Genomic DNA, 12,600 nt, shown 5'->3' with positions numbered 1-12,600 from the left:
TTTGTACCTTTATTCATCACTTTCAACTTTTTTGGGCCTTTTTACTACTAAATTTCAAAGGTTTTTGAATGGCAAAGAACTTATTTTGAAGTCCAAATTTGGAGCGGGTAGCCTCCGTGGACTTGCCTTTTTCCGCGCCCCGCCTTTCAGAAAGGGTTTGAAATGAAGGCCTCACAGTTCGGCCTCCCGCGGTTCTGAATCTAGTCTCACAAGTGCAATGTGAAACTGATAATCACCAAAGAGTCCAATCCGACAAATCTTTTTGGAAAATTGATTTTAAATCAAATAATGCCAAAATTGAACTGCTTTTTTCGATATTGAGTCGCCACCTGGATATTTTTTTTTTGAAAATTTAGGAAACCCTGACTCATGCCGAAGACCGCGTGTCCATCATCAACAAAGTTGCCTCAGCTCGGGAACTTGGGTACGAGGGGGAAGGTCATGAAATGAGCAGCCCCGCTCACCCGATCAAAGGATTGGTCTCTACTAATCATGATATGATATTTTATAAACATTACGCGTTCTTATTTCAGTTATTAGACTAGCTTTACTATGTGATGTGCACAAGCAAGTATAGACTAATCGCAAGACTTGGAACAATTCAACTCGTGTTTGTTTGCGAAAAAGGGTTTGTATTTGCCACCCTTAACTGGGCTTAAAAGATGTGGATTTTCCACCAAATAAAGGGGGCTTAAAACATGATATGCCATAGCAAAGTGGGCTTAAAGCACATATTCGCTGAATCGTTCCAATTCAAACAACAAGCCTTCATCCACAGGCATTCATGCAGTTTAGCAAGTAAGCACATAGCCTCATGGCAAGCATGCTAAATATGGCAATATGGCAATCATACTCATGCAAGTATGCTAAAGCATAAAGACTTACCGAGTACTCCAAGCCAAAACAAAAACTGGTTAGAAAGATGCATGATCCTAGCTATACAAGATACCTAATGCAACGCATGCAATAGTGCAATTAATAGGCTCGACTACTAATATGGCATATGGATTGATTTGAACAATATACGATTAAACACGTATTCAAAGAAGTTATTGAAATTGTGATGCAGTTTGAATAATGCGTCGAGCCTCGGTGCATGCAATGTTAATGAATGTATGCAAACATGTAAGCATATGTGTAGACGCGCCCGTGGGCCTCGTGCTACAGTTCGGACTCAATTTGTGTCACGGTTCTTAATCTGAACCAAAGAGTCCAAATCTGGCAAATCGTTTTGAGAAATAGATTTTTGAAAAAGTAGTGCCGAACATGGACTGCTTTGCCAGATACAGAGTCGCCACCTAAATATTTTTTTTATGGGAGAATTTAGGAAACCCTGACTCGGTGCCGAAGGCCACATGTCCATCATCACCGGAGTTGTCTCGGCTCGGGAGCTTGGGTACGATCGGGGAAGGTCAGCTATGAGCACCCCCTTTCGCCCGGTCCGAAGACCGGCCTCTACTAACCGTGATATCCAATTTTGAAAACGTTACGTGTTCTTAAACCGGTTATTAGCCTAGAATTACTATGTTGTGCGCGCAGCAAACAAGTATAGACCAAATCACCCAAATTGGAACAAAACATTTCATGTTTGTTTTGAAAATGGTTTGCTACTCGCAAGTAGGCTAAAATGCAGATTTTGCCACCCTCAAGTGGGCTTTTGGAAAAGATGGTTTTGCCACTATCTAGTGGGCTTAAAAATCGCAGTTTTAACGCATTATCCCAATTTAAGCAATTTGACCTCCACCCACAGGCATTCAAGCAGTTTATCTCACGTAAGCACTTAGCCGCATGGCAAGCATACTGTCATGGCAACACTCACACGCATGCTGGATGCTAAAGCAAAAATACTTACATCGTACTCCGTGCCAAAACAGTAAACTAGTTAGCAAACATGCATGTCCTAGTTCATGTTAAAAGTGGCTAATGCATCACATGCAAAATGCGATCTAGGCAGGCTCGGCTAGCCCTAAACATCGCATATGAAATGCGATCAACTATCACATAGTCAATTTTTGAATTGAAGTACGAATGCAGTTAGCGTGATGTACCGAGCCTAATGCATGCAGTACAAATGTATGGATGCACGCATGCATAGCATAAGGTATGCTAAAATAAATGTGCCCTAATCTACCATCATAAGCAGGTAAATAAAAGAGAGAAAGAAGTGGGGGTTGGAAGACATGCACACACACACCCACACTTATTACAAGTTTGCCCTCGCTCGGAGGGACCAAATAAATATTACAAATTAATTAACTACGCAAGCTAATTAAATATTACAAATTAATTAATTAATTAACAAATTAACTAATCTATGAAAACAGGTAAACCGCCTCGGGAAATGCGCCGCCATGCATAGGCTGCCTCTGTTTTCTTTCCTCAGCTCCTCTGAAGGCTACCAAAACCTCAGGACTGCTTCCTTGGACACTGAGGAGTGCCACCGGCTGAGTAGAATTGCCACCGGCAGTGTGGTGTAGTCACCGGCACAATATGAATCCATCGGCTGCTTGTTTACTGCCGGTCGGCAATATATACTGCCGGTCGGCAAGGAATGTCTGCAGAACCTGCAATTGACAGCAACGGAGTGCAAAGCAAAGCATGGCAGCACAATTCAAGGCATATATGCACCATTCATGTCCCTTATCATGGTAATGACTCAAAGGGGCATGTGCCTCGATTCTCGGACCACCAATCACGCATTTCCATGCATGATGGCCCAAGGAATCAAGTATGCAACTTTGATTTCAAATGCAATGCAAACCAATCAAACAAACAAGGCCCAATTCCTATCACCAAGTCAAGGAACAAGGCATGCATGCAAGATGCAATGCAACCTAAGCATACAAGCTAGGGATGCAACATGGCATACACAATGCTAACAACATAACATGCGCAACGCTTTGAAACATGGCATACACAATGCAAGATGGACTTACACCAATGTGAGTGGACCTCAGCCGCACCCACATCAGTGGCCATAAGATGAAAATGAAGTGCCTCGAAATGCGTACACACGGGCACGCAAATCGAGGCAATGGCATATGCAATGCAATGGCTAAAATGGCATATAGAATGCAACATGGACTTATACTAACATGAGAGAGCCTCAGCCACACTCACATGAGAGGCCGATGGATGAAAATGAAGTGCCTCGAAATGCGTGCACACGGTCACGCAAACCGAGGGCCGAACCTACGGCACGGAATGCCACTCTAACAAGACATGGCAAGATGATATGCTAGCATGAAAATTTCAGAAGCTAAACATGACCTGAAACAGCCCCGAATCATGGCAAAATGGCACCCGATGCATGACATGCGACCCGAAATGCAAAATTAGGCATACACAATGGCCTACAGCTATACAAAGCATGCACAATATGGACATGGAGCATGAAGACAGAAGAAAGGCAGCCCTGAGACAAGAATTTATGCAAGATTAAGGCCACAAGAGGGCTATAACATGAAGTACACAAAATATTCATCAAATAGCCAAAGACCCTTAATGAAACATGACAAGGGGGTCAAAATATGGCCACTTTAAGTTCGGATCAAGCCACAAAAACAGAAGAAAAACAGGCTAATAAATTATGCAAAAAAGGGGGCCAAAGAGGGCTACAATGGCAAGTGGTACATGGAGATCCCAAACAAGGATGAGCCCTTCTTCAATGTTGACGAAGGGCTCAAAATAAGCCTATTCACAGTTTATAACATGCTCCAAAACAGATTACACATGGGCCAAAAATACTATGCAAAAATGATGGCATACAAAGGTGTAAAGAGGCAAGTGCAAAATGGAGGTCTCAAATAGGGTAGGACCCTTAATTAAAGATGAAATACAGCTCAAAAAAAGGCTACTTTCAGTTTTGGCCGGAGCTCAAATATACAAGAAACTATGGCTTAGATATGATGCAAGAATAGGCTAGAAAAGGGAACAAAAGGAGTTCACCCTTGTAGACCAAGTCTTGACAGCCTCTTGGCTTGAGTTGCAGCACTCCTAGCTCTGAAAATCAGCCTCAAGCTTCTGGAATGGATGATGGAAGCCTTGTGCTATGAGTTGGTGTGTAAATGGCCAAGGATCATGGACTTTTTAGCTTTGAAGAGAGGGGGTGAATGTATAGATATAGGCTTGTATCTATATGGTGCCTCAGCTGGTTTCTTTCTTCTAACCTAGTATAAGGAAGAGGAGAGCTTCCTATATAGGCAAAACAAAGTGTAAAGCTTCTTGAGGAAGCTAAACAAGGGTGCATATCCTCCATACACGTGTATGGAGGATCCATTCTGTGCCCTCCAGCTAGCACAGCTGGCATACACTCAATCTGCAGAATGCTCCGGAAGGTCGTCGGCTAGCAAAAAAGGCCGGTCGGCTACTTTAACCTGCCGGTCGGCACAATAAATTGCCGGTCGGCATAATAAATTGCCGGTCGGATAAATATAGTGCCGATGGGTGGCCGGTGACGTCAAAAAAGTGCCAGTTGGTGTCCAAATTGAAGCTCCGGAAGTTAGCTTTCCAATGGCGCAAACCTTGCATTAAAATTCCTTCTGTGCAAAAAGTTATGCCCTTTTTCGTGAAGCCGCGCAGATTCGATCCAACCGGGATGATGCCCGACTTCAACTGATCATATCTCCCCCACCCGGACTTGGCTCTAGGAGATTCTTGAGTGCAAAATGAAGCCCCGGAAGTAAGCTTTCCGACGGTGGTGGCCCCATAGCTAAAATCCAAGCGTACAGACAGATAAGCCCGATTCAGCGAGGGCTGCTCGACTCGCTTCTACCCGGATTCATGCCGAACTTCTCCCAAATTAGTTTTCTCCTCTCCTTTCCTCTCTTCTTCAACTCCAAACTCCTAAACAAAGTGTTTTGAAGGATTTGCCTCTCTCCTTGCCGAAGAAACTGAACATTTCCCCTGCACACCTGTCTCCACCAAGTAAGCCATTAGTAACGCCCAAGTCTTAAGGGCGGTCAAAAATGGGGTGTCTACAGTTGCCCCTCTTTGACAGAACTCGAAAGTCATAACAATGACGGGAGTGAATGTCAAAGCCCCGAGACGACCCATTTTTGACAAGGCCGAAGACTTGGACAAACAAACAAAATACAAATGAATGAATGGTTGTGCCCGCAGGCTGCCTACGTATCCCTTTGCAAGGAATCAAACCAGCGTAGTTCAGGGGCAGGATGCAAATGATATGAAAGGAGACTTTGATAATTGGACTTATATGCCACGCGAAGCCAGTTTTGAAAGTTGGACTTATACGCTACGCGAAGCCGATTTTGAAAGTTGGACTTATACGCTACGCGAAGCCGGTTTTGAAAGTTGGACTTATACGCTACGCGAAGCCGGTTTTGAAAGTTGGACTTATACGCTACGCGAAGCCGATTTTGAAAGTTGGACTTATACGCTACGCGAAGCCAGTTTTGAAAGTTGGACTTATACGCTACGCGAAGCCGATTTTGAAAGTTGGACTTATACGCTACGCGAAGCCGGTTTGTATTCAAAACAATGCAACGTACTAACAAGTACAAGTGAGGTGCGCAAGATAGCGCGATAGAATGCATGCAAGATGCAAGTGAGGTGCACAAAACAGTGCGATGCGCAGAACAGCGCGAACAACTTTGAAATGCACAAAACAGTGCGATGCGCAAAACGGCGCGAATGAATTTTGAAATGCACAAAAATAGTGCGATGCGCAGAACAGCGCGAACAACTTTGAAATGCACAAAAATAGTGCGATGCACAAAACAGCGCGAACAACTTTGAAATGCACAAAACAGTGCGATGCGCAGAACAGCGCGAACAACTTTGAAATGCACAAAACAGTGCGATGCGCAGAACAGCGCGAACAATACAATGAAATGCACAAAAATAGTGCGATGCACAGAACAGCGCGAACAACTTTGAAATGCACAAAACAGTGCGATGCACAGAACAACGCGAACAACTTTGAAATGCACAAAACAGTGCGATGCGCAGAACAGCGCGAACAACTTTGAAATGCACAAAACAGTGCGATGGATTGAAATGCACAAAACAGTGCGATGCGCAAAATAGCGCGAAGAAAATACAATGCACTAACAAGTGCAAGTAAGGTGCGCAAGATAGCGCGGACAAATGCAATGCACAAAATAGTGCGATGCGCAAAATAGCGCGAAGGAAATGTAATGCACAAAACAGTGCGATGCGAAAAATAGCGTGAACAAATGCAATGCACTAACAAGTGCAATTGAGGTGCGCAAGATAGCGCGAACAAATGCAATGCACAAAATAGTGCGATGCGCAAAATAGCGCGAAGGAAATGTGATGCACAAAATAGTGCGATGCGCAAAATAGCGCGAAGAAAATACAATGCACTAACAAGTGCAAGTAAGGTGCGCAAGATAGCGCGAACAAATGCAATGCACAAAATAGTGCGATGCGCAAAATAGCGCGAAGGAAATGTAATGCACAAAACAGTGCGATGCGCAAAATAGCGCGAACAAAATCTAATGCACTAACAAGTGCGATGCGCAAAATAGCGCGAACAAAATACAATGCACTAACAAGTGCAAGTAAGGTGCGCATGATAGCGCGAGTGAATGCATGTTCTATGCAAATGAGGTGCATTTTCTATGCAAGTATGGAAGAGTGCATTTTCTATGCAAAAGATACGAGCATTTTCTATGCAAAAAAACAGGAGCATATTCTATGCAATATTGAAAGCATATTCTATGCAGAATCGAAAGAAAACATATTCTATGCAATGGAAGGGCATCAAACATGTACTCTGGTGCCTCCGATTTACCTTTCGGAGGACTTTGTAACACACTCAGCTCAAAAAGGGCACACCCTGTTTATGTTGGCAAGAGATAACATCTGTTGCTGCTGTAATTGCCATTCTGACTTGAAGCAGGCTTACACTTGGGGTCGAGATACACTCATACTCCAGAGAAATGGCGAGGTCTGGGAAGGTGCACCTGAAATGCAGTCTCGGATCTTGCCAAAGCTGGAACACCCTAAGATGCTCCAAATTTTCCTTTTTTTCTTTTGCTTTGCAGTGTGGAACCTACGTAGCTTCAGATAGGTCCTTGTTCTACTGTTCACACTTATCGGGGGTGGACCCTGCAGTTTTATGAAAGAACAAATACTGTTTTGCACAAATGTGGAGAATGGCACAGCACTCTGAGCACAAGATGATTTTTTTGGAAATTGAGAAATGAGTTCTTAACCGGGTATTGAGCCGACCACTGGCCACAGCCAAAACGACTCGACAAGTGAAAAACAAAGGTAAACAACCTAAACACATCGAGTAACACTCGAAGCGACTCAAAACGAGAATCGAGACAGACAAAATAAAATAGAAGACTCAAATGTGCACATGGAGCCTGTTTCCCCGGGTATTATTCCCACCCTTTCTTATTTGTGATTCTCACATCACTCGGCTCTCAAGCTCGGTTTTTTCTCTCAAAACCCTTTTCTCGCTTTTTCTCTCAGCGCACATCTCTCTATTCTTTAATCTCTCATTTTTCATCCCTCCCCTGGGTGGTTGATGGATAAGCTGGAAATTGTGGGCTCTTGCCCCTGGTATTCTACCATCTTTTGATTCTTGTTCACAACAGTGAATTCCTCCCACAGAGGGGGTCGCGCTACAACTGGGTATGTAGCAAATCTGTAGCTGACATCAGTTGATGATGCTCTGCTGGGAAGTTCGGACATGATCAGATCTATCCAGATAAGGGAATGGAATATCTCCCCCCATTCCAGTTCGTGCTTCGCACTTGTCTTGATACCTCGTTGCTTAGAGGAGGAGAGAGCTTTCAGCCCTTTGTTGTTGACTTCAGTTGTGCCCTTTCTGGCAAGTAGAGTGCCCTTTCTGGCAAATGCATTGACAACAGGGAAAAGACAGGAAGCCTGACTCAACTGTGCCCCTAGTTCATTATTTTGACCATTTTTTGTTTTGGTTTTCTACTAAAACAATTTTGACCAACATGAGAGTTAGATTAACACACTTGTTCGATTTTTGATTTGAAATCATGCAAGTCAGGCTATGAGCACTGAAAATTTTCCTTTTTTGGGTCCAAGAAATGGTCCAGTTTTTGGAAAAGATGGAACAATTTTCGAGAAAAGTAGTCAACTTCAGTAAAAATTCTCAAAAACTATTTTTACAAACGGCCAATGCTTAACAAGCACGGAACCCACTCTTGAGACGCACAACCTCGGATTTGGAGGAAAATTGGCCCCTTTCTGGAAGAGAGCTACATGGGAACGAAAAGTTGCCCCTTGTTTGCACGGCACCGCAGCGCGTTGAATGGCAACGGAAAGTTGCCCCTTGTCTGAATGGCACCGTAGCTCATTGTAATCAGTCCTCAGAGCGATGATTGCAACCGAACTCCCGGATACAGAAAAGACAAAGATGACTAGAACCATCACATGGACACAGTTGAATTTGAAGTGTTTTACGGCTGGACCTCAAAATGAAGTTGCCTACGTATCCCAAAGATGGGAATCAAGCCTTACGTAGTTCGGGGTTAAGGTACACTCGGGTATTTAACCTCTCCTTTTTAGGCTCTAACTTTTGCCAAGGCGCCCGTTGCGGGTTTTCGACCTTGCGAGCTTTGTTCTTCTTTTCTTTTCAATTCTTTTCATTTTTTTTATCTTTTCTTTTCTTTCTTTTTTTTTTCTTTTCTTTTTTTTTCTTTTCTTCCCTTTTTTTTTCTTTTCTTTTTTTTGTTCTTTTCCTTTTTTCCTTGCTCTAACTTTTGCCTGGGTCGCCCTTCCAGGTTTTCGACCCAGCGAGCCTCTCGAGGGTAAAAGTGTAGCTTTGTCCATGTCAAATGGTTCTGAGATCTCGAATTCGTCTGAATCCAGGAGAGTGACTGTTGTTCGCTGACAGTGCAGGAGTCCATCCCATGGGGGCTGGATTTACCCCTAGTGTTGTAGATCAGAACTCAATTTTTCTTTAACAATACTTTCTCTTCCCTCCCTCTAGGATTTGGCGTTCTTGCCGGTCTTCATTGATTTGCAGGATGACCAATCTTCGGCTTTTCGAACACATCTGGCATTTTTGCACCTAGTTCCAGGGATACTTCTGATCTAGCTTTGCAAGCTTCTTTTGATGACATCTGATCTTCTTGGTCTGACTTCCCTGCCCCTAATTTATGGGCTGCTTCAAATCAGGCCACACAGGCTTCACATCGTAGTTGACCGTTGAACCTTCTGAATTCAAGTTCAAGGTTTGGGAGCGAAGGGGTTGAGTTTCGAGGCTGAGGGCGATCCTAGGCTGCACAATCTCAAGAGCAATTCCACACAGGTCTTCGCAGGACCGCGCAAAACATTTTTTGAAATTTTTTAAGAAAGCGACAAATCGCTCGCGCCGAAGACAGTGTAGAACCAATCTGGATCAAGCCAGGGTCCTTCTCAGTACTCACATTAACAAGCATGATCTCAATCATTAAGGGCTTAGCATGCCTCTCTTTCTCTCAAATGATCAAAATTTTGCAAATCCCGAGGAATTCCTTCCTCTTCGTTTTCACCGCAGTGTTCAAAAAAAGTTTTGAAAAAAACTTAGGTCGATACAATGATTTCAAGGCACAGAAAAGGCAGGCGAAAGAGCATTGTCATTCCATTCAATACTTCTGGCACAACTGGCACACGGCAGAAGCAAACACAAGAGCGTGAAAATCACTGCTGTCCATTCAAATCTGTTGGTGTAACTGGCTCCATGGCAGAAACAGACTCAAAAGAAAGCGAAAAGACAAACGCAAAACAAGATAGTGATGTCCGAGGTAACACCCCCGGAATCACCCGACTCTTAACAAAATAGGACTGACTCGATACAACAAGACAGACCTGAAACAAAAGGACTGACTCAAAACAGACTCAAAACAACACAACAAGACTGACCCAATACCCAAGTCAGCATGTACAAAACTAGCATTCACAAATGCTCAAAATAGTGTGTGCCATACACCACATCTGGAGTAAATCGAGCGCCATCCGCAGGTGGTTCATCCCCCGATCACATCACATTATCCCCCAGGTTCACTGATCCAATGACGATAGACTTCGCTGAGTTGGTGCGGCGATGACCTTATTGTCAATCAGATCTTGTATTTCGTGGCGAAGACGGAAACAACCATCAGTGACATGGCCGACTTGCTGATGAAAGGCACAGTACTTGGTCGGATCATGGGAGGAAGGAAGTCTATCTGGCAGTGGTCGCGGCTCTAAGGGTTTCAAATTCCCCTCTCTAATCAAGATCCTAAAGGCCGCTGATAGAGACATGTACAGTGGTGCGAACACCCTCTGGCCTCGAGGTGGATATTTTGAGGTTTGTGGATTTTTACTGGGCGCACCAGCAAAGGGATTGGCAGGCGTTGACTGGGTTTGCTGATCGTTTCCGAGCATGGGATTAGGGTTGAAGGGAACATTCCTAGTACAAAGGCCCTTCTCCCGGCTTGCCCCTTGATTCAGACTGCTCTCATTCTGAGTGGCGAAAGTGTCATCCACAGTTTTTTTAACAATTGCGAGGACTTGCTCTTTGTTCAGTCCCTCAGCTTTCAAAGCCTCAATATCCCACCGAAGGTGTTCATGGGGACCAATGCCTGCCCCTACCTTGTTCTTACCGCTTGCCTCCACTTCGCTAAAAGATTGGCCTTCTCCCAATGCAGCCCGTCCTGAGGAGCCTTTTGACATGAACTCCCTGGTATGTGATGCGGTTAATGACGGGGCCAAAACTCCAAAGGCCAGATCTGCCACAGTTCTCTGAAGATCTTTAATCATTCCCATCAACTCAGAAGTAGTGGGTTCACGGGTTTGAAATGGTTGAGGTTCGGGTGTACCCATCATGCATAAGTCCATGCTTTCTAGGATAAACACCTCAGGCTTAGGTAGATGGGCCGGGGTGATGTATATGCTGGGGTCAAAGGTGGATGGCAGTATGTGGATGTGATTGAGGTAGGCAGGAGATGTTTGGTCATCGGGGTCCGAAGGTGGAGCTATCGTCCGGTTGTCGATGAGATTTTGGACCTCATGACGAAGGCGGTAGCAACGGTCGGTGCCATGACCGCGCTGCTGATGGTACATACAGTACTTGGCGGGGTTATGTCTGGCTGGGAGTGGGTTGGGAAGAGGTTGAGGATCGAGGGGTTTGAGATGTCCTTTTTCCATCAAGGCTTTTAGTGTGCTAGTCAGGCTCCTATAGAGGGAAGTGAAAGTTCTGCCCTGAGCTCGGGCTGGGCCGGCTGTTTGTAGGCTTGGTTTGGCAAAAGGGTTGGCTGTGGTGACTGCATTGATCTCGGTGGGTTTGGGAATGACGCTACTACCAGCATTGGTACTCCCTGCAAAAACCTTCCTCGTCGGTTCACTTGTTCTGGGAATGATCCCACTGTTGAACGTATTCTCGATCTGAACCCCCAGATCATGCAAACCTTTGAAAGTGAATAGCGGAGCGACTATCAACTTTTGCAACATATCATGCTCGAGGTTTCGCACCATCATCTGTACTTGATCCCTCTCAGAAGGGCGGCGATCTATCATCTGTGCTGCCTTTGCTCTCCACCTCGCAACAAATTCCACAAAAGGCTCTGTTGGGTTCTGGCGGGTTGCTTCAAGCTCTTGCATGGTCATTTCAACTTGGGTATTGTAGGAATACTGATCAACAAAGGCCTCAGCCAATTCTTCCCAGTCTTGCTTCACTTTGTCCTCCAACTTAGTGTACCAAGTGGCTGCTACACCCGACAGGGTTCTTCCATATAGAGAGAGTTTCTGTGGCTTAGTTAGTCCCATCGGCTTTAGGACATCCAAGAAAAGTCGGATATGTACCATTGGATCTCCAGACCCGTCGAAACGGTCAATACATGGCATTTTGAATCTGTCTGGGAGCCGAACGGCAGCCTCGGTGTGCCCATCCTCAATGTCGGGAATGGAGTTAAGGCCCTGGGCCTTTTTGAATTGCTTCTCAAGGTTCGCAATCTTCACTGTAGTCGGGTTGAGCTCATTAACATGAAAGGGTCGAAGCCTCTCAGTAGGCTGCACCAGGGGTCTGAGCACCTGAGCTTGAGTCAACCTTTCCCGAGAATTCAGACACGGCAAATCTTCAACCGGCGGAAGTGGGTCAAAGTTTGGCTGGGGTTCCAAAGCTGGATGTGAGGCAGATACCCCAGGTGGGCGCTGCGTTTCAATACTGGTCTCAGCCTGCATGGCAGTTCCCTGATTTAACGCTGCTATCACGGCCACAAATTCTTCTGAACCCTGTGCCATCATGGTTTGCTGAGTCCGAACAAAGGTGATGTGGCTGGTGACTGTCGGATCAGATGAACCAATGAGCCCTGTTTGGCCCTTCTTTGCCTTGCCTCGGCAAAAGAACACTGGTTGCCCTTGAATTGAATTTCTGACCTAACAAAGTCTATCAGCACTAGTCCAATGTGCCTGGGGGATATCGGAGCCTTCTGAAGCTATGGTTCCAGGACTACCTTGCAAAAGAGAAAACAGACAGCATCTCAGCTCGGATATAATCATAGTGGAATGACTGTGCTCAATACTGATCACTGTTCCCCAAATATCTGTCCCAAAATTGATACCCTCAGGTAAAACTGATTCCCCAAATACCGATGCCCACAGGCCTGA

This window comes from Camellia sinensis, chromosome 9 (assembly GCF_055761805.1).
Source record: "Camellia sinensis isolate YWXY chromosome 9, ASM5576180v1, whole genome shotgun sequence".
NCBI classification, from domain to species: domain Eukaryota; kingdom Viridiplantae; phylum Streptophyta; class Magnoliopsida; order Ericales; family Theaceae; genus Camellia; species Camellia sinensis.
This window is presented reverse-complemented; position numbering follows the sequence as displayed.